The sequence below is a fragment of the Mustela erminea genome, chromosome 2 (genome assembly GCF_009829155.1).
Source record: "Mustela erminea isolate mMusErm1 chromosome 2, mMusErm1.Pri, whole genome shotgun sequence".
In the NCBI taxonomy this organism is placed as follows: Eukaryota; Metazoa; Chordata; class Mammalia; order Carnivora; family Mustelidae; genus Mustela; species Mustela erminea.
This window is the reverse complement of record NC_045615.1, coordinates 138,334,461-138,356,801: the sequence shown is the minus strand read 5'-3', so window position 1 is coordinate 138,356,801 and position 22,341 is coordinate 138,334,461. Positions and strand designations below refer to the sequence as shown.

At 38.9% G+C, this 22,341-nt stretch overlaps 1 protein-coding gene across 2 annotated transcripts in view; it reads left to right on the top strand.

Annotated features, from left to right (window-relative positions):
* FRYL (FRY like transcription coactivator) overlaps positions 1–22,341 on the top strand; it is a 261,657-nt gene that overhangs the window by 25,568 nt on the left and 213,748 nt on the right. Inside the window, exon 2 of one of the 2 annotated variants that reach the window (XM_032334261.1) lies at positions 12,704–12,878. The gene's annotated coding sequence lies outside the window, so the exon portion shown is untranslated. Of the gene's footprint in view, positions 1–12,703; positions 12,879–22,341 lie in introns of those variants that run through there. The other variant, XM_032334264.1, reaches the window with a different exon arrangement.

Genomic DNA, 22,341 nt, shown 5'->3' with positions numbered 1-22,341 from the left:
ATTTATTTGACAGACAGAGATCACAGGTAGACAGAGAGGCAGGCCGAGAGAGAGGAAGGAAAGCAGGCTCCCTGCTGAGCAGAGAGCCCCATACGGGGCTCGATCCCAGAACCCTGGGATCATGACCTAAGCCGAAAGCAGAGGCTTTAACCCACTGAGCCACCCAGGCGCCCCCCTATATTTTTTTCTTAACAGTTTTATTTATTTGTTATATATAGAGAGAAAACACACAAGCAGGGGGAGCGTCAGGCAGAGGGAGAAGCAGACCCCCAGCTGAGCAGGGAGAGCCGACATGGGGCAGGATCCCAGGACCCTGAGATCATGAACTGAGCCATAGTCAGACTTCCAACTGACTAAGGCACCGAGGCGCCCCAGTGTGCAGGTTTTTGTGTGGACATGTTTTCAAGTCCTGTAAATACCAAGGAGCACAATTGCTGGGTCATATGGTAAGAGTATCTTCCATTTTCTAAGAAACCTCCACACTGTCTTCTGAAGCAGTAGTTCCATTTTGCATTCCCACCTGCAATGAGGGAGAGCCCTTGTCACTTCTCATCCCCTCCAGCATTTGTTGTCAATTGTTGCAGATTTTGGCCATTCTAATAGAAGTCTGGTAACATCTCATTTTAATTTAGCATTTCCCCATTGACATATGATTTGGATCTTCTTTTTATAAGCTTATTTGCAGTATGCATATTTTTGACTAGGTATCTGTTAAGGTCTTTGGCCTATTTATTTATTTATAAGAGTGAGAAAGAGTACACACATGTATGTGTGCCTGTGCAGAGGGGGTGAGGAAAGAGAGGGAGAGAAAGAGAAAATCTCTGTGTGGGGCTGGCTTTCTTGACCCTGGTATCATGATCTAAGCCAAAACCAAGAGTCCAGTGCTTAATGGACTAAGCCAACCAGGTGCCCCTTTGGCCCATTTTTAAATCAGAGTGTTTTCTTCTTCAGTTTTAAGATTTCTTTGTGTATTTTAGGTAACAACCCTTTATTAGGGGTGTGTGTGTGTGTGTGTGTGTGTGTTTTGTAAATATTTTTTTCCCAGTCTGTGGCTTTGTCTCCTCATTCACTTGATGTTGTCTTTTGCACAGTAGATTTTTTCATTTTAATTGTCAGGTATCAATTATTTCTTTCATGGATTGTGCCTTTGGTATTTAAAAAGTCATTGTCATTCCCCATGTCATCTAGGTTTTCTCTTTTGTTATTTTCTAGTTTTAGGTTTTGCATTTCGCATTCAAGACCATGATCCATTTTCAAATAATTTTTGTGAAGGGTGAAAGTTCTGTGTCTGGATTTTTTTTTTTTTTTTTAAAGGTGGATGACCAGTTGTTTCAGCTCATTTGTGGAAAAGACCATCTTTGCTCCATTGTATTGCTTTTGTTCTTTGTCAAAGATCAGTTTGGCTGTGGGTCTTTTTCTAGGTTCTCCATTCTGCTCCACTGATCTTCCCCAGTATTACACTGTCTTGATTATCCTAGGTTTATTTTAGGTCTTGAAGTTGGATAATGTCAGTTTTCCAACTTTGTTCTTTTCCTTCTGTATTATGTGGGCTATTCTGAGTCTTTTGCCTCTCTGTATAAACTTTACAGTCAGTTTGTTGATATCTACAAAATAACATACTGGGATTTTGATTGGGATTACGTTGAATCTGTAGATTAAATTGGGAGGAACTGACATCTTGATGATATTAAGTCTTCTTGTCCATGAACATGGAATATCCCTCCATTAATTTAGTTCTGTGATTTTATTTACCAGAATTTTGTAGTTTTCCTCATATAGGTCTTGTACACATTATGTTAAATTTATACCTATACCTAAGTATTTCATTTTGGGGGGATGCTAATGTAAATGGTATTGTGTTTTTAATTTCAAATTCTGTTTGTTCATTTCTGGTATATAGGAACACAATTGGCTTTTCTATATTAACCTTGTATCCTCTATCCTTGCTATAATTGCTTATTAGTTCCAGGTGTGTGTGTGTGTGTATTCTTTTGGGTTTTCTGTTTGGTGATCAATCATGTTATCTGCAAAGACAGTTTTATTTTTTCCTTCCCAAGCTGCATATAATTTATTTCCTCATTGTACAGCTAGGACTTCCAGTACAATGTTGAAAAGGGGTGGTGAGAATGGACATCTTGCCTTGTTCCTGATCTTACTGGAGAAACTTACAGTTTTTCACACTTAAGTATGATATTAGCTGTAGTTTTTTTGAAGATAATCTTTATCAAGTTGAAGAAGTTGTCCTCTATTCCAATATAATGAGAGTTTTTATCATGAATGGGTGTTGGTTTTGTCAGATACCTTTCCTGCATCCATTGATACAGTCATGTCATTTTTCTTTTATAGTCTGTTAATGTAATAGATTACATTAACTGATTTCAAATGTCTTTTGGTACTTCTGGCTGCATAGAATGAGTTAGTTAGGAAGTATTCCCTCAGCTTCTAATCTCTGAAAGTTATTGTAGAGAATTATTATAGTTCTAACATAAATGTTTGGGAGAAATCACCAGTGAACACATCTGGGCCTAGTGTTTTCAGTTTCAGAATAATAGTTCAATTAACGATTGATTGAATTTTGAAAGGCCCATTCAGATTATATTGTTAAAGAATTAGTCCATTTCATCTAGATTATTAAATTAGTGGGCATATACTTGTTCATACTATTTCTTTATTTATTTAATATTCATGGAATCTGTAGTGATGTCTCTGCTTTCATTTTTGGTATTAGTAATTTGTGTCCTCTCTCTTGTTTTTTTGTAGCCAGCTTTTGGCTTCATGATTTTTCTCTCTTGATTTTATGTTTTCAGTTTCATTGATTTCTGTTCTAATTCTCATTATTTCTTTCCTTCTGATTACTTTGAATTTAATTTGCTCTTCTTTTTCTGGTTTCCTAAAGTGGAAACTTAGATTGCTGATTTTAGATCTTCTTTTCTAATATACGCATTTACTACTATAAATTTCTATCTAAGCACTGCTTTTGCTGAATCCCACAAATTTTAAGTATTTTCATTTTCATTCAGTTCAAAATATTTTAAATTTTTTTTGAGATTTCTTCTCTGACCATGTATTATTTAGAAGTGTGTTCTTTAATCTCCCAAGTATTTTGTGATTTTCCAGTTAGCCTTTCTTCCCCTCCCCCCCACCCCAAGACTTTATTTATTTGAGAGAGAGTATGAGCAGGGACAGGGGAAGGGGCAGAGGCAGAGGAAGAAGCAGTCTCTCTGCTGAGCTAGGAATTGTAAGTGGGGCTGGATTCCAGGACCCTGGGATCATTGACCTGAGCTGAAGGCAGCCGCTAACCTACCGAGCCACCCAGGCTCCCCTCCAGTTATCTTTCTGTCATTGATTTCTGGTTGAATTCCACTGTGAACTAAGAGTAGGCATTGCAGGATTTCTGTTCTTTTAAGTTCATTAAGTTGTATTTTGTGGGCCAGAATGTGGTCTGTTTTGGTGAATGTTCCATGTAAGCTTGGGAAGAATGTGTATTCTGCTCTTGCTGAATGAAGTAGTCTAGGGATGTCAATTATATCCAACTGATTGATGGTGTTGTAGAGTTCAGCTATGTCCTTATTGATTTTCTGACTGCTGAATCTGTTCATTCCTGAAAGAGGAGTGTTGATGTCTTCAACTATAACAGTAGATTCATTTATTTCTCCTTGCAGTTTTATCAGTTTTTGCCTCATGTATTTTGATGTTCTATTGTTAGGCATATACACATTGAGGATTGTTAGGTCTTGGAGAATTATCGCTCTTGAGATTATGTAATGATCCTCTTTATCCTTGACAATTTTCCTTGCTTTTAAATCTGCTCTGTATCAAAGTAATATAGCTGTTCCATTTTTATTTTGATTAGTGTTAGCATGGTATGTCTTTCTCCATGAGGTTGCTTTTTTTTTTTTTTAAAGTCTCCAAGACCAATGTGGGGCTTGAACTCATGAGCATGAGATCTGGAGTCCAGTGCTCTACTGACTGAGCTAGCCAGGAGCCCCTCCATGCAGCTACCTTTAATCCAAATCTATCTTTACATTTAAAGTGGGTTTCTTACAGACAACCTGCCTTGCTTTTTGATCTACTGTGACAGTGTCTTTCTTTTAATTGGTGCATTTAGACAATTGATGTTCAAATTGATTATTGTTATAGTTAAATTAGTAACTATCATATTTATTGCTGTTGCCTAATTGTGGCCTTGTTTTTTGTTCTCTTTTTTGGATTCTGATCTTCTTCTGCCTTTTATGGTTTTAATTTAAACATTTTATATGATTCTGTTTTTCTCCTTTCTTAGTGTATTGTACTTCAAAAAATTGTTTTAGTCCTTGCCCTAGAGTTTGCAATATGCATTTACAACGAATCCAAATCCACTTTCAAGTAAGAGTATCCTAAATGGGTAGTGCAATTACTTTATTATAAAATAATCCTGATTCCTCTCCCCCCTCCCTTTTCTTGTATCATTGCTGTTTTTCATTCCATTTCATTTATATAAGTGTATATAATCGAATACATTGTTGCTAGTACTTTGAACAAACTGTTGTTGTTAGCTCAATTAAGAATAAGAAAAAGTTTTAATTTTACCTTTCCTTACTCCTTTTTTGATGCTCCTCCTTTCTTTATGTACATTATGAGGTCTGTTGGCAACAAATTACCTTGGTTTTGTTTGAGGAAGTCTATATCTTCTTCATTTCTAAAGGACACTTTAGAAAATACAGAATTCTGGATTTTTTTTTTTTCCTGTCAACATGTTAAATATTTTACTTCACTCTCTTCCTGCTTGCATGGTTTCTGAGATGTAAAATGTAATTCTTATCTTTGCTTCTCCATAGGTGGGGTGTTTTCTTCCCCTCTGGCTACTTTCAGGACTTTTTATTTTTGATTTTCTGCATTTTGAGTTTTTCTTGGCATTTATTCTGCTTGGGGGTCTCTGAGTTTCCTAGATCTGTAGTTTGGTGTCTGTCATTAATTTGGAAAAATTCTCAGCCATTATTGTTTCAAATGTTTCTTCTGTTCTTTCTTCTAGTATTCCTGTTATGTATATGTGACCTATTTTGTAGTGTCCTACATTTCTTGGATATTCAATTTTTTTCCAGGCTTTTTTATTTTCAGTTTTCTTTTCTTTTCAGATTTATTTATTTGAGAGTGTGGGAGAGAGCGTGCAAGCACACGTGCAGGAGGAGGGGCAAAGGGAGAGGGTCCTAAACAGACTTTTTGGGGTGCCTAGCTGGCTCAGTTGGTAGAGCACCAACTCTTGATCTCAGGGTTGTAAGTTCGAGCTTCATGTAGGATGTAGAGATTACTTAAAAAAAAAAAATCTTAAAATTTCAAGTTTTCTCACCCTGGCACTGATCTCCATGGAAGTTTCTGTTCCATTAAGTTGTGATTCTCTGTATTTGTTATCTGCTTCTTCATTTCTGTGAATAGTGATTTTCCCTATGATCTCACTTTTTTAATGCATCTAAGAAGTGTTTTGCTTTTCCTGTTCATCTTTTCACTTTTTGTTAGGATGAAGTGGTAACTTCTGGAAATATTATTTGCTGATGTGCAATGCTGGGGTTGGTGAATATTTAGGGGGATGTATTAAGAGCTGAGTTTGAAGTCCTAGTTGGTGTCCAAATAGGTAGTTAAATTTTTGAGGTTCATGCTCAGGAGAAAGAATGGGGCTAGAGATACCATCTACATGCCCACCAGATTTGAATGTAAGGCCTTCAGCCTGAGTAAGTAAGGTCACTCTGTGCTCTTCAGGGTTCTGAGGTGGGAAAGAGGCAGAGGAATTGCAACTCATAAGGAAGAAGAAGAAAACCAGCAGTGTGGCATTTTGCAATCCAAGTGAAGGTCTTTCAGACAGGAGGGAGAGAAATGTTGCTGTAGAGTCAAGTCAGATGAGGCCCGATATTGACCTTTAGATTTCATGAGGTGTGGAAGTCATTAGTGACATTGACAAGAGGTCCCAGGGAGTAGAAGGTAGAAAGCCGTGGAGTGGATAGAAGAGAAAATAGGACAAAGACGGGAAGCAAGTGAAGTACTGCATAGAGGCAACTATATGGAAGACTTTTATTATGAAAGGGAGCAGAGAGCTGCTGTAGTCACCGACAGGGGATTTGTGGTCTAGGGAGGTAAGTTATCTGGTCGCCAGTTCCAGTATGTGTGTATATGGGGTTTTCCCACACCACCAAGCAATTCTTAGATACCTCCTGGGAGTCCTACAGTTCATCTCAATTCTGACACTACCTAGAGATATCATCAGATCCTATAATTTAAGGGCTGAGTCCTATAAGATCATCTCCTTCGTCCCCTATCCCCAACTCCCACAGAAACACTTCAGATACCAGTCCAGGTTGTCAACTTGTGCCCCTGGACCTATAGGCTATAGACTAGGGGTTCAAGCAAATTCCTCCTCAGGTTCAATTCATTTGCTGGAGTGGCTCACAGAACTCAAAAGAAACATTTTACTTACTACGTTACCAGTTTATTATAAAACTCAGGAACAGCCAGATGGAAGAGATGAACAGTGCAAGGTATGGGGGGAAGGGTGCAAAGCTTTCAGGCCCTGAACATGCCACTTCCCCCACATCTGCGCTTACGCAACACAGAAGCTCTCCAGACAGACCCCATCCTTTTGTGTTTTTATGGAGGTTTCTTTACACTGGCATGATGATTATATCTTTGGCCATTGGCAATTGATTGAACCTCCAGCCTCCCCACTGACACCACGTGAGGGGGCTGGTGACAGTTAAAGTTTCAGCCTTCTAATCACAGAGTTGGTTCTCCTGGCAGCTAGTTCTGATCCTTGGGTGTGGTCCAAAAGTCACCTCCTGAACAACAAAAGACACCTTTAAGGCTGTCATCACTTAGGAAATTGTAAGAGTTTTAGGAGTTCTGTGCCAGAAATGGGACAAAGACCAAATATATATTTCTTATTTTAAATCACAGTGTCATCGGATGGCTCTTTTTTTCCTTCCCTTGGGGCAGGGATCATTATAGAATGTATGCTGATGGGAATGGTCCTTGGTAAGGGAGGAAAGAGATGGGGATTTTTGTCAGCTTGAAACCACTGTTTTAAAAATGGCTTGGATTGGGCGCCTGGGTGGCTCAGTGGGTTAAAACCTCTGCCTTCGGCTCAGGTGGCTTAAGTCATGATCCCAGGGTCCTGGGATCAAGCCCTGCATCGTCATCATCACGAGAGCCCGCTTCCCTTCCTCTCTCTCTGCCTGCCTCTGTGCCTGCTTGTTATCTCCGTCTGTCATGTAAATAAATAAAATCTTTTTTTAAAAAATGGCTTGGAGATGGTTGGTGTTGGCTTGAGTTTTCTCTACCCCACCCTCATTACGGAGCCTTTATAATTTTATTTTTCTCTTTTTGGCTTGCTTAATCTTATTGTGTATCTCCGATAGATTTTTATCTTTCACATTTCTGGTAAATAGTGATTATTAGGAAGTTGAACCAATTGTGTGTAAAAAAAAAATGTAAAAGACATTTAGTGGGGAATGTGTTTCCTAAGACCCATTGTTTACCACAAAAAGGAAACCACTGACTTTGTATTGCATCAGTGAAGATAAAATTATTTTGTGAACACAGTACTTCTTTTATGAGTAAGATTTTTCATACTGTGCTCAAAAGGAATTATTTTATGAAAACAATAAGTTAATGGGAATTGTAGCTTTGTTACAAGTAGGAATTTATTTAGAGAGAGGCCTTAACAATCAGATTTTGCTTCATAATGCTTTAAATGTGGAGTTATTTGCCGTAATTTAAATCATGGAAAAATAGTTTAAGCAGTTTAAACGTTAGATATTTCTTAATTTCTTGAAGTGTGATAAAAGTTTTAACTAATTTGAGGGAGAAAATAGAGCAATACAGGATAGTGGGAAATAGATACTTTGATTCTGAAGCACAAGGAAATCAAATTACTCTAAATATAGCTAATATTATAGTGAGAATATATTTAAGCTATAAGTAGACCATACATCATAACCTTGTATCTCCCTGTGTATCATAAACCCATGCTTGGTAGAAAAATTCTCCGTGAAGTTTGATAGAAACAACCAAATTTATAGAATATAGGGATGTTATACTAGATTTGGGGTCATTGAAGAGAAGTCTCCTTGGACTTTCCAGTTGGGATTTTATCTTCCACTCCTACCCTCCCCTGCCTTCCATTTCCCATTCCTGCTGGCTGGAAATATCTCTCAATATATCTTTGGTAGTAATAAAGTCTCCCAAATTCTGAGTATCTAAGAAATGTACCTATGGAGAAGCATCTCAGAAAAGCCAGAGATTGTAAGATGTTTAGATGTTGTATAATAGATAAAACTTTTTTATGTAACTATGACCCTTGCACTCATGGTGTAATGATTTCCAACTTTATTTGGTCTACATATAATTTGCATATAAGGAGATAAGTGTACATGTGGATAAATGTCAGATAGTGGTAACTTCTGTGATAAAAACAAAGTGGAAATAGGAAAGTAACATAGGAGGCCTACCTTATACTACGTAGTCCCTTGAACCTTCTTTTTCTTTTACCAATTGGGAATAATAATAACCATGCTACCTCCTCAGGGTCATGTAGATTTAACTGTCTGCAAAATGCACCTAGCAGAATGCCTGGTATACCAGATGACCCGCTACGCGTCATTTTGCTTTTCCCTTTCTTTTTGTAGTTCAAGTCCTCTAAATCTCCAGGGTACAGAGTATGTGTAAACCATGCGTTTAAACTAGAATGTGTTTAAACCATGTCCTTTGTGTGGTTTTAAAGTTCTTGTTGAAAAAGTAAATGATAAGATGAATGAACCTTGAGGATATCCTGCTTAGTGAAATAAGCCTGTCACAAAGGACAAATCCTGTGGGATCCCACTTGAGTGAGGTCCCCAGAGTAGTCAGACTCCCAGACAGAGAAAGTAGAACGCTTTTTCCCTGGGGTTGGGAGAGGGCAGGTGGTCATGGGGAGTTGGTGTTTAATGGTCACAGAGTTTCAGTTTTGCAAGATGGGAAGAGTTCTGGACATGGATGAATGGTGATGATGTTTGTGCAACAGTCTGACTGTGCTTAATGTTACTGGCCTGTACACTTAAAGATGGTGAAGATGGTGAATTACATGTTATGTGTATTTTACCACAGTTTTTAAAAAAAAACGTAAATGGTGAAACTATTGTTTTCGGTAAGCTTGTTTTTGGTGGATATTACTGAATCAAGTTGTGTCCCTCCCCACATTTTATTGAGATATAATTGACGTACAACGCTATATAAGTTTAGGGCATAATGACTTGACATATATTGTGAGATGATTACGAATCAAGTTGCTCTTGACTTAATAATGAAATAGTGGGTTACTATTCTTATGTCACGAGTCTGTTTGAGATTCCCATGCATTGAAAACTGTTGATTATCAGAAATTTTCATCATCTTAACTTTTAGAGTTATCAAACCTTAAATTGTTCCTTTTAGGGCAAAGAGTGTAGTATGGCTAGAAAATAGAATTTTTTTTTTTTTTTTTTTTTTTGGTATGTCAACTTAAAAAATATTTATAGCATACTTACACTCTTGGGTGAATAGCAGTAACTGCATTTGTTGAATGATATATGCTGCTTCTTAGTTTATATTTAATAATTATAATACTTGTAGCACTTGATGATCTTTATAAAGTAGTCCTTGAAGATGTGACAGTTGAGAAATCCAACATTCGGGTTGGATAAGTGAGTTTCTACTTTAAAAATGATTTTAGAGGAATTGCGGTGCATAGAAACAAAGAGTGGACATTCCATGTGGCGTTTGGGTGGCTCAGTGGGTTAAGCCTCTGCCTTCGGCTCAGGTCATGATCTCAGGGTCCTGGAATCGAGCCCCGCATCGGGCTCTCTGCTTGGCAGGGAGGCTGCTTCCCCCTCTCTCTCTGCCTGCTTCTCTGCCTACTTGTGATCTGTCTGTCAAATAAATAAATCAAATCTTAAAAAACAAAGAGTGGACATTCCAGATGGAAAGAAAGATGTGAGTATAGGAATGGAATACGTTTGCACAGTCAAGTTCAGACAGTATTAGGGAGATGTGCTAGCAGTTTACTTTCTGACATTAGGATTTTGACATTGAGGCTTATGAATTTCTGAACTCTATTCCGTAGGAGTTAGGAGTACCACTGTATATTACCAAGCCAGAGAATTTTTTGATCACAGTTGTGCACTTGGCAGCCGTGTCTGAAGTGCATTGGAGTAGTGAGAGGGGGGAGGTCAGATACAAGTCAGAACGGGCACTTAGAACTCTTCCGACGTCATTAGGAAGAGTATTTTAGTATTTAGTATTGGCGTCAGAGTGCAAGTGACTGGAAATGAGGGTAAGTTGATAGGTGAGAACGGAGAGGCAGAGATGCATGCTAAGAGGAAATCAGGAGGAGAGTGTATGGTGCATGAATTGTAAGTGAGAATTTTTTTTTTCTTTATGGTCATCTGACTGTACAGGTCAGATGTTAAGTATAACTTTGAAAAGGGATGATCTGGAGACCTTTAGAGAATGAGAAGAGAGATTTCAGCACCCTTGAAGAGTTTGCTTTGGGTATTTTCTTTCAGTTTAAGAGACAAGTCATCTGTAGAGTTCAGAGTATGGTGGGGCCTGGGAGTGTAAAGCGTAGACAAGTTTCAGCATCTCTAAGAACTCAGTAGGCTCAACCATCACTCTTGAGAACATGAGCTAGAATGGTGGAAATCATGGTATACTTTGTCACTCCTTTATATCAACTACTTTTATAGAGTAGATTTCTGTCTCATACAATGGGAGTATGTATAATCAACCAGTATTGGGTTGGTTACATGGAAAATTTGTTTTAAGTGAGTAGTCTCAGAAAGATATAGAGCTTCCGTATTTCATAACTGGAAATTTAACATGCTTATACCTCATCAATCATTGGTATAGCCCAGGTCTTCTCTTTAGGATGTTTTTCAAGGGACTTTTACAAATCATACAGCTTAATTTTCAGGGACAAAGCATTTTTTTTCACTCATATTTTTGATGTAATATTTAACTAAATGACATAATTATTGCAAATACAATTGACATAAATGGAGTTTGGGACAAATATAGTTTACTCTGGTAAGCATGCAGCTCAGTTATTAGGGAAAAAATAATATGGTGTAACAACAGAGGACTCCCTGCTTCCCCCGAGAGGAAGTTGAAACTTGAAAGTTCTGGTTCATTTACGGTTTAGAATGAGCAAGAGTGCTGTTTTATCTTGAATCCAATGCCTTCCCTATTGTATAGTGTGGCAAGGTGATAAGGAATAATATGGAAAATATTGGTTAGTGGTGAAGAAGTTACAGACCATATAAATATATATATAGCAGCTTGATTAAGATATAATTCACATACCATGCAAATCACCGATGTGTACGGTATTCACAAAATTGTGCAGCCATCACCACAATTGATTTTAGAACATTTTCATCATCCCCAGAAGAAACACAGTACCCATTAGCAGTCACTCCTCATCTCCCCCCACCCCCGCCCTAGTCAACCACCCATCTATATTCTTTGTACGTAGATTTGTCTATTTCTAGGCACTTCGTATAAATAGACTCATGTAACATGCGGCTTCTGTGGCCTTTTGTGATTAGCTTCTTTCACTTAGCATAACATTTTTAAGATTCATCTATTTCATAGTGTGTATCAGTACTTTATTCCTTTTTGTGGCAGAAATACTCCATTGGATGGGATATACCACATTTTATTTGTCCATTCATTAGTTGATGACACTTGTGTTGTTTCTACCTTTTGGTTATTACAAATAACCTTACTGTGAACATTTATATCCATAATTTTGCATGGATGTATTTTATCATTTCTCTTGGTATATCCTACCCAGGAGTGGAATTGTCAGGTCATGTGGAACTTGGGTTGTTTTCAGTATTTCACTTTTACAGATAATCCCACAGCAGTCCTGCCGTACACTTGATTTTGTGAGTGTACAAGTATATCTATAGGAGAATGTCCCAGAAAGAGGATTGTTGGGTCAAATGATACATTCTTAAGTTTGTAGATACTGACATTACCACTGGCAACAGAAAGTGCTTATTTCTTAGGATACTTGGGGGTGCACTTTTTTTTTAAATTATTTAAATTATTTATTTATTTTTATTTATTTGACAGAGAGAGAGAGAGAGAGTGAGCGAGCCCAAGCAGGCAGAGTAGCAGGCAGAGGGAGAGGGAGAAAGCCCAACATGGGGCTTGATTCCAGGACCCTGGGATCATGACCTCAGTGAAAGGCAGACGCTTACCCAACTGAGCCACCCAGGTGCCCCAAGGGGTGTACCTTTTGAAATAAAGGCAGTTCTAGGATCATTACCCCAGTCCTGTAAAGTATATGTCCTCAGGTACTAGGGAAGTACTCTTATGATGATTGGTCTTATGTCATTAAGAAGCAGTTCGTTATGTTTAGATGGTAAGGAAATTTATAATACATTTGAGAAAGATATTATGGGTGGCAAAAAAATCTTTAATTTAGAACCTTCCAAAGACAAATTCTCATTTTGTTTTCTCTCTCCTCTTTCCCTTTGTAGTTGAGGTTTTTATATAAGAAAGTTCTTCTTGTCTAGATTCTCAGTTATAAAAACTAATTTCAATAATGGTACTTGTTCTATGAAAACCGTTCTATGAAAACAACTCCTGTTTTAAACATGGGTGTTACTAATAACCAACCATATTCTTTCTTTTCTCTCATTTTTTTGTCTTCCAGCTTTAACATTCCATATTCTGCTTTGTACATGGTGAATCACTACTGCTTCGCACCAGTGTGCCCACTTGTGTGCCTGTAAAGTACAAGCTCCAGATTGAAAAAGCTTCTAGATGGATCCTTTCCAAAATTGGTGTCTTTTCTACAAACTCTGTGCCTCAACAACCTGTTCTAAGTGGTAAGGATATGTACTTTTTATTTTTTCTGTTTATTCAGTTATTTAAAAAAATATTTTAAAAGATTTTATTTATTTATTTGACAGAGAGAGAGATCACAGTAGGCAGAAGGGCAGGCAGAGAGAGAAGGGGAAGCAGGCTCGCTGCTAAGCAGAGAGCCTGACGCGGAGCTCGATCCCAGGACCCTGGAATCATGACCTGAGCTGAAGGCAGAGGCTTAACCCATTGAGCCACCCAGGCACCCCTATTCGGTTATTATTATTTTTTTAAAGATTTATTTATTTGAGAGAGAGACAGAGAGCCCAAGGGGAAAGGAAGGGCAGACACCCTCCGGACCCCCCACCCCCACCCCGCCGAGCACAGAGCCTGTTTATCCCCAGAACCTGAGATCATGACCTAAGCTGAAACCAAGAGCCAGACACTCAACAGACTGAGCCCCCCGGGCACCCAAGGATATGTACTTCTTAACAGAATAGTAGAAATTTATAAAAACTTTTTTTTTTGGATTGCCTTCCCCTTTATTATGCCTTCTCTCCTTATAGATGAGTAATACCTGCCTTTTTTTTTTCTTGCTAATTTTTAAAAATCACATCTAAAAATAGTGGTAACATCAGGTTTTTCGAGGCTGCAAAACGTTCTTTCCATATGAGATTCTAGGTCCAGTATAATATCAGATATTTATAAAGAGTAAATATAAAAATATGTAAACCACTGTGTGTGTACGTTATGTACTCTGTAAGTACTCCATTAATCTGTTATTGGAAGGTTGAAGTAGTTCATCCTGTTACTGTATTTTCCTATCTATTCGGGTATGTTGGGTCCATTGGGTCAAGAACATTGTCTTACTTCCCATTGATGTATGTTTTGTAGTTACATATTTATGGAGCTGATAAGAGAGGTGTGTGATGCCAACTCTTCTTTTTTTAGCCTGGCACTATGTGTGCCTTTTCATATTCTAACAGTTTTCGGAAGCATAGATGCTGGTTAGTTAACATGTTTTTTGAACATCCCTGAGATTTACTCAATACATTTTTGGCCGGGGTGGGGGTGGGGTGGGGTGGGGCAGAGGCAATAAAGTTGAGCAGAACCAGTTGCTTCTATAGGAGACGTGTAAGAGAAAATTACTGAAGTAGGCTCATTTTGAGTGTTAGTCAACAAATATTTACCCAAATGGAAATACATGACGATATTTAGCACTGTAGAGAAGTAAGTCATTCAATGGAACCATGGTGTTAGATGAGGACACAAGGTCGGGAGGTTGAGTGAAGAATGGGGTGCATTTTAGCCCTAGTCCTAATCATTAATTGCATAGTGTTCTTGAGTGCGAGTTCATTAGCCTCAGTGGACCTCAGTTTTCTCATCGCTGAAATGAGTGAGTTTTGGTGCTGTCATACATCTAACACTTTTAGGATTGTAATGAAAATATTGGCAGATTGCTCGTTTTTTGAGGATACCTTTCTTCTGTAACCCCTTTGATAGAGACATTTTTAGACTGCATTCTGTGAATTATGGAGTTACAATAAGGCTTCCACTAACAGAACATTTTTCAATTAATCCTTTTGTTTTGAAGTTGATGTCTTATTTCTCTCCACGTTTTTTTAAAATTTTTAAAAAATTAATTCATTTATTTATTTGACAGACCGAGAGGACTAGTAGGCAGAGAGGCAGGCAGAGAGGGGGAAGCAGGTTCCCTGCTGAGCAGAGAGCCTGATGCGGGACTTGATTCTAGGACCTAGGGATCATGACCTGAGCCGAAGGCAGCGGATTAACCCACTGAGCCACCCAGGCTCCCGTCTCTCCACGGTTTTTATTCTTCTCTTGGCCTCTAGAATTTTCCATTATTTGATGCCGATTTTCCCTTTCTGTCTCTTGTGTCATGTTGGTGGCTCTCATCATGCTGCTTTGATCTGCCTAGCCTCCATCATTCTCACCTGACTGATTTTCCAAGATCTCTACATCTTAGACCAGAGCTTCCAGTCCCGGGCCCCTTACCCATACAGACACCTTTTGAAATACGCTTGGGAGAAGGGTATGATTCTTTGGCAGGTAGCTGAAACCAATTAGTTAACCAGCATTAGTTCACTGGGACTAGAGCCCCAAAGTTCTGCGTACTGCTTACACCCCACCCCTTCTTACCTTAGGCCTCCCCATCACCTGGAACATTTCTATTTCTGAGTTTTTGGAAAGTTTTCTGTCATGATCATTACCCTCTGTCACATCCCACTTCTCAAATCTGTTCTTAATCTTCATTATGACTTGCAGTTTCTTGGCATTTTTTTGTTTTTCTAACCAAGTGAGCTATTTCCTAGCCTCATTAGCTTTCCTCTTAGCCAAACTCCATGATCATTCTTGCATCATATATTCTCTTGCCTTTTTAAAATTCTGAGCAACTGCTTTACCAAACCTCAAACCCAAGTTCCTTTGCCATATATATCCTTTCCCCCCTAGTTCTGGATGCTTGATATAGTTGGGAAAGGACACATGACTAAGTTTGGATCTACTCAGGAGTCATTGACTTGATCTCTGAATTGATTCTTTTCAAAGTCGGTTTCTTATCGTTCCTTTGAAAGATTCATATCTTGTCACAGGCCGGTTGCCTTTTTGGAGTGATCTAGCATACTTTCCTGACCTGTTCTTCTTTTTCACTTCCGGTTTTTTTCTGTGTCTAAATAAGAAATGTTTTCTTTATTTGTAACTTTTTTTTTTCTATTTTTTTTTTTTTTTTTAAATTTATCAGAGAGAGAGGAGGGGAGAGAATGAGCACAGGCAGACAGAATGGCAGGCAGAGGCAGAGGGAGAAGCAGGCTCCCCGCTGAGCAAGGAGCCCGATGTGGGACTCGATCCCAGGACGCTGGGATCATGACCTGAGCCGAAGGCAGCTGCTTAACCAACTGAGCCACCCAGGCGTCCCTATTTGTAACTTTTATTAAGGAAAATTTAAATTTATATAAAAGTAAATGGACTAGTATAATGAACCCTCTTGTATTCATCACTCAGGTTTGATAATTATCAGGTCATGGCCAAATTGTTTGTCTGTCTCCCACCGACTTCTCTGCCACTCCTGTATCATTTTAAAGCAATGCTAGACATCATATAATTTATTTGTATTTCAGTATGTATTCTTAAAGTAGCAGACCTTCTTTTAAAAAAATACAACTACAATACCATTACCACCTTAAAAAAAAAAAAAAACAAACACAGCAACAATCCCAGTGTAATAAAATATCCAGTTGGTGGTAATTTTGATTCTCTCATACATTTTTAAAGGAGGTGACTTGATTGACTCAGCATCTAGATAAGCCCTCCCTTCAGTACAGTTTGTTAATTTTTCTCCTAAGGTTCCCCCTCCCCGCTTGTCCTTAAAATTTATTTGTTGAACAAATTGGGTCTTTGTCCTGTACATGTGACTGATCCTGATTACATTCCTGTTAAGTGACTCAACATATTCCTCTGTCCTTTGTATTTCTTGTTAATTGGTAGTTGGATCTAGAGACTTGCTCAGATTCGGGTTCACTTTCTTTTGGCAAGTCTGTGTGTTTGACAAGTGTCTGGTGCACAGAGCTTTTAGTTCTCCCTCTTTTAATGTTGATTAGTTGCCCTTTGTACTCAGTGCTTTAGATCAGGGGATGGCAAACTTTCCCTGTAAGGGGCCTGACAGCGTGTATTTTAGGCAAAGTGGGCCATCTGGTTTCCTCTGATGCAGCTACTAACTTTGCCCTTGAAATGGGAAAGCAACCGTAGACAAAACATAAAGGAATGGGTGTAGCTGTGTTCTAATAAAAGTTTATTTACAAAAACAGGTGATGGGCTCTCTGCTTTAGGTCTATTAAATAATTAGGGGTTGCAAGACAGTGATGTGTTAATACTATAGCTTTATTGTTCATTTATCAAGTGAAATCTTCTATAAAGAGAAACTGTTCCTCATGTACTATTTGTTACCTAGTTGTATAGTTTGTATAGGAAAGGTTGGAGAAAAGCTTGATAGTTTCCCCTGGCTTACCAATTTCAAAAACAGTGAGTTGGTTATATTAACCTCTAACAGTGATCAGTTAGGGTTGCCCCTTCTCCCCTAGACTCGTTATGGACTCTTAGATTTGAACATAATGGATTATTTTTATTAATGCTTAAATTATTTAAACCTTGGTCAGTGGGAGCCTTTTAAAGTTGCTTACTGAATTATTTTGACATGACTCTAGTAGTTTTTGATAGCTTCTTGATTATCTGCTATAACAAGGAGTTCCAGGCACATCATGTACATTTCCTCCCTACACCTGGTATTTAGGGACCCCTGACTGCTTTAGTGGGGCATGGGATTTAAAGACTATAATCTCGGTTCTACAGGTTCGCATTTCTAATAGATTGATCATTGTTTCTAGGTATTTTCAGTAGTTAAAATTAGGGGAATTTTTCTTTTAAGATAGAGAACCTCATGAATTCATACGGATACTTCCAATTCTGTTTCAGCTCTATGAGATTTTTGCTCAGTCTTTTTAAAAAATTTTACATCCATCTTTTTCTCTGCTGAAAATCCTGGTTCTCAATGACACCAGGAATAATACAATTAGAACATTCCATAATTCCTCATTTTGAGTACCCCTGTGTGTTATACACACAGCAGTCTTAGACCAGCAGTACAAGTGTTAAAGCTTTGTGTCTGCCTTCTTTTGCCCAACATTTATCTGTGAGATTTACCCATGTTGTGTGAAATAAGTTTTTTTCATAGCTGTGTAGTATTCCACTGTGGGAACTGCCGCAATCTATCTATCCAGTTGATGGCTATTTTAGTTGCTTCTAGTTTGGGATAATTATCAATATGGTTGCTGGGAACATTCTTGTATGTGTCTTTCAGTGGACATAGGTGCTTTTTTTTCCTGGGTAGGTACCCAGTAATGGAATTTGTAATTCTTTTTTGATAAGGGGCATATTCCCTTGGGAATGTTTAGTTAAAGTACTGTGTGTGTTATCTATTGCTGTGTAACGAATCACCCCAGAACTTAGTGGCTGAACGCAGTGAGCCATATCTCAGTTGCTGTGGTCATTTTCTGTAGGGCGCAGCTAATTGGGAGCCTCTCACTCAGGGTTTCTCATAAAGCTGCAATCTCGGTGTCAGCAAGGACTGCATTCATCCCAAGACTCAGCTGGAGGGGAAACAAAGGAGTCCCTGGGGGTGCTTTCAACCACAGTGTGGTGATTATTGGCAGGTCTCAAGTTCTTTCTAGCTATTGGCCAGAAACTAGTTCCCTGGGCTTCTCCCCAGGGCACTTAACAACATGGCAGCTGGTTGTAAGGTTGGAGCAAGGGAGAAACCCCAAATGGAAGCCCTGACCTTTTCAAAACCTGTTCTTGGAGTGACAACCTGTCACATATGCTGCATTCTTCTAAAAAAATTTATTGTGTTAAAAATATACTTAATATGTAAAATATATAACATGAAATACACCATGTTACCCATTTTTGAGTGTATAGTTCATTTGCATTAAGTACATCACACAACCATTCATCTCCAGAACTTTCTCTGTCTTTCCAAACCAAAACTGTAGACCCCTTAAATATTACTAACGCCCCATTTCCCTCTTGCCTCAACCCCTGACAGCCACTCTTTTGCTTTCTTTCTCTGAATCTGCCGACTCTGGGTCCATCATGAGCGAAATCATAATGGTATTCGTCTTTTTGTGACTTATTTCAGCTTAGCAGAAGGTCTTCAAGATTTCATCCATGTGCACGTGTCAGAATTTCATTCCCTCTTTTAGGCTGAATAGCATTCCATTGTACATATGCACCGTGTTTTACTTATCCATGCGCTTGTTGGTGGACATTTATTTCCTCCTTCTGGCTAATGGGAAAAAATGCTGCTAGGAACATGGATGTTCTGCTGCATTCTGTTCTTAGAAACAAGTCTCTAAATACAGTCCTCACTAAAGAGGAGGTAAGTACCTGAGGGTGTGAATACCAGGAAGTGTGGGGATCGTGGGGCCCCTCCCAGAGGCTGCCTACCCTACTGTTGAAGGCAGTCTTCATAATTGTTCTCTGTTCAACTATGCCACCAACTGGATAGACATTTAAACTTACCTATTTTAATTTTGATACTTAGTAATTATTCTAAAATGTAATTTTGTTTTATAATCATGTATAACGGTTTCACGGTTCCAAAGTCAAATCTGCAAAACAAGATTTATACAAAGGAGTCTAATTTCCATCTCTGGTTTCTCTACTTTCCCTTCCAAGTAATTGCATTCTAAAAATTTGTTCTTCCATTCTGTTTGTTTGTTTGTTTTAATAGAATCAAAATATATATTCATAGTCTTCCTTTCTTATATAGAATACTGTATGCCTTACTTTTTTCACTTAATATATCCTGGGGATCCCTTCTTGGTAGTAAATTACTCATTCTGTTTTACAGCTACATTGAGTGAATAGACTGTGGTTCATTTAGCCGGTTCCTAATTGGTGGCCATTTGAATTGTTTCCAATTTCTTGTTCATAGTACTGCTATGAATAGCCTTGTGCATATACATGTCTTTTTATATTTTGCCATTGTGTATTTGGGACAGATTCCTAAATAGGAATTGCAGGGTCAAGGGGTAAATGAGTATGCAGTCTTACTAGATATTGCCAGATTTATCCTCTTGTCTCTCTCTCTCTGTATTCGCATCAATAATGTGTGAGAGTGCCTGTTTGTCTATACATAACCTCAGCAACAGAATATGTTGTCAGATTTTTGGTTTTTTTTTGCCGATTGGAGTATCCTTGTTGTTAATTTCCATCTCATTATGAATGAAATCAAATATCTTTCTTTTTAAAAAGATATTATTTATTTATTTGACAGAGATCACAAGAAGGGGGAGCAGTAGGCAGAGGGAGATTTGAGCAGAGGGGAGGGCGGCTCAATCCCAGGACCCTGGGATCATGTCCTGAACTGAAGGCAGACACTTAACCAACTGAGCCACCCAGGAGCCCCTGAATATTTTTTTTTTTAAAGATTTTATTTATTTATTTGACAGAGAGAAATCACAAGTAGATGGAGAGGCAGGCAGAGAGAGAGAGAGGGAAGCAGGCTCCCTGCCGAGCAGAGAGCCCGATGCGGGACTTGATCCCAGGACCCCGAGATCATGACCTGAGCCGAAGGCAGCAGCCTAACCCACTGAGCCACCCAGGCGCCCCCTGAATATTTTTTAAAGTTTTAAAAATTTCTTTATCTGTAGACATTTTAGAATCATTTAAATCAACAATGAATCTTTAAAGATACTATTACACCAAATTTACATTGAGGTATACATTGAGCTGAATATATTTTTATATGGTTAGGATGTAAGTGCATTCCTTTTTCTGTTAACTATCCATTTTTTTTAGCCCCATTTTCTCTAGGTTTGTTGATATTTTCTACTTTTTAACCCTTTTGCATATTAGGAATATCAGTCTCTTTGTCTGGTTTCTTCTTCTTGGCAGTTATATGGAAGTTTTTCTGATCTCCTTGCTTTATTTTGCTTCTCCTTTTCCAAAAATGTTACATTTACTCTTTCCCCTTTGGTATTCCACATAATACAGCTCAGACCTAATCCTCAACTTCTTCAACTTAACATTCCCCAGATGGAATTACACTTTATCCCCAAACTTGATGTTCCTGTATTCCCTTTATTAGGTAATGGTGCTATCGGTAATTTTTCCCAGTAGAGCACCTGAAGTGGTCTTTCCTGATCTGTTTATCATTCAGCAAGCGTTTGTTAAGCCCCTGCCAGCTACTGGTGCAGACGCCAGGGAACCAATGGTCATAGTCCTACCACTCAGGGAATAATCTAGTGTGTTTGGGGGGTGGGGGGGGGCTGATGATCTGATATATACACAAAGCCATGTCTAAATTTGTGGTACGTATTTCAAGCGAGAATTTAAAGGTTGGGACATATGACTAGGTTAGAGAGGTTAGGAGTCTCGCCTCTTTGAGAGTCGTTTAAACTGAGGTTTGAAGGCTATTTAGGGTTCACCTGGTGGAAAACACCAGGTGCCAGTTTCCGGATGTAGGAAACAGCGCATGAAGGATCCTGAGGCAGGGAGAAGTTGGGCTTCTAGGAAATGAAAAGGCCCGCCTGACTGGCACGTAGGGAGGTGGGGTGGATAGCCTTGAGAAGCAGTGTGGTTTACTTTATTAAAAATTCAGTCTGGTTGGGCTGGGGGGCATGCATGGGAGGGGGAACATGCCAGTTGGTTAGGCGACTGTAGTAAGCATTTGTGAAAAGTGCTGGTCTCCCATTCGCTCGGCTGTGAAATTCTTGGAGTTCTACTTCAGTTCTTTGTGCCTCCCACAGCCTTCGTTCCAGGAAGTTCTCTCTTGACTGTCCCAGTGGGTTTTTACAAACTGGTTCTGCTCTTTCAGTCTTTCCTTCTATCTGCTTCGGAAGGTAATTTTTAGAAATCCCAGGTCTGTTCCTATCACTTCCTTTCTCAAAAACTCATGGCAGCTCCCTGCGTTGGTTAATTTTGTGTGTCAACTTGACTGGTCTAAAGGATGTCCAGAGAGCTGGTAACCATGATTTCTGGGTGTGTCTGTGAGGGTGTTTCCACAAGAGATTAGCATTGAAGTCAGTAGACTCAGTAAAGAAGATCTACCCTCACTGGGGATGGGTGGGTATCCCCAGTTCTCCCAGGATCCAAATAGAACAAAAAGGCAGAGAGAAGGTGAATTTGTTTGTGTTCCTTGTGCTGGGACCTCCATCTTCTGCTGCCCTCAGACCTTTAAGTTTTAGGTTCTTGGGCCTTTAGAGTCTAGGACTTACACACAGAGCAACCCCTGCCCCCACCCTTGGCCTCAGACGAGAATTACGAGAGTTAAGCCATTGACCCCTCTGGGTCTCAGTTCCCTGTGGGACTACTGCTGAATTATACCACTGGCTTTCATGGTTCTCCACTTTGCAGATGGTACATCATGGGACTTCTCCATAATCACATGAGCTAATTCCACAGTAAACTTTTTATATATCTTTCTTTCTTTTGGTTTTCTCTGTAGTCTCTGAGCCCTGACCAGTACACTCCCTCATTGTGGGAAGATGAATGCCCACCTGAAATCGAAGGCTCTGTCATTTTCTTTAAGCCTCAAGGTGTGCTACTCTGACACTGCTTTCCTTTAGACAACCACACCGATATGTTCCTACCTCTTTTCTTTAGCTCTTGTTCATCTTCTGTCACGACATCTCTGCTTCTAGAACGCCGTCTTCTCTCTCTCTCTCTCTCTCTTTTCCCTAAAGGTTCTCCTCAGATCCTAACTATCCCCCAGTCCTCCTTAAATCTCCTCAGTCAGGTTGACTTTTAACCCACATGCATACCCTATTTTCCTTTTTGATATGTCAATTCTAAAATTTGTCACAGTGTCTGTTGTATTAGAAATATTCACGTTATTTATTTGGGGTGCAAAGAAGTGTGTGTTTTTCATTTTTGTAACTGATAACTCAATAGATATTTTAATTGATAATGATA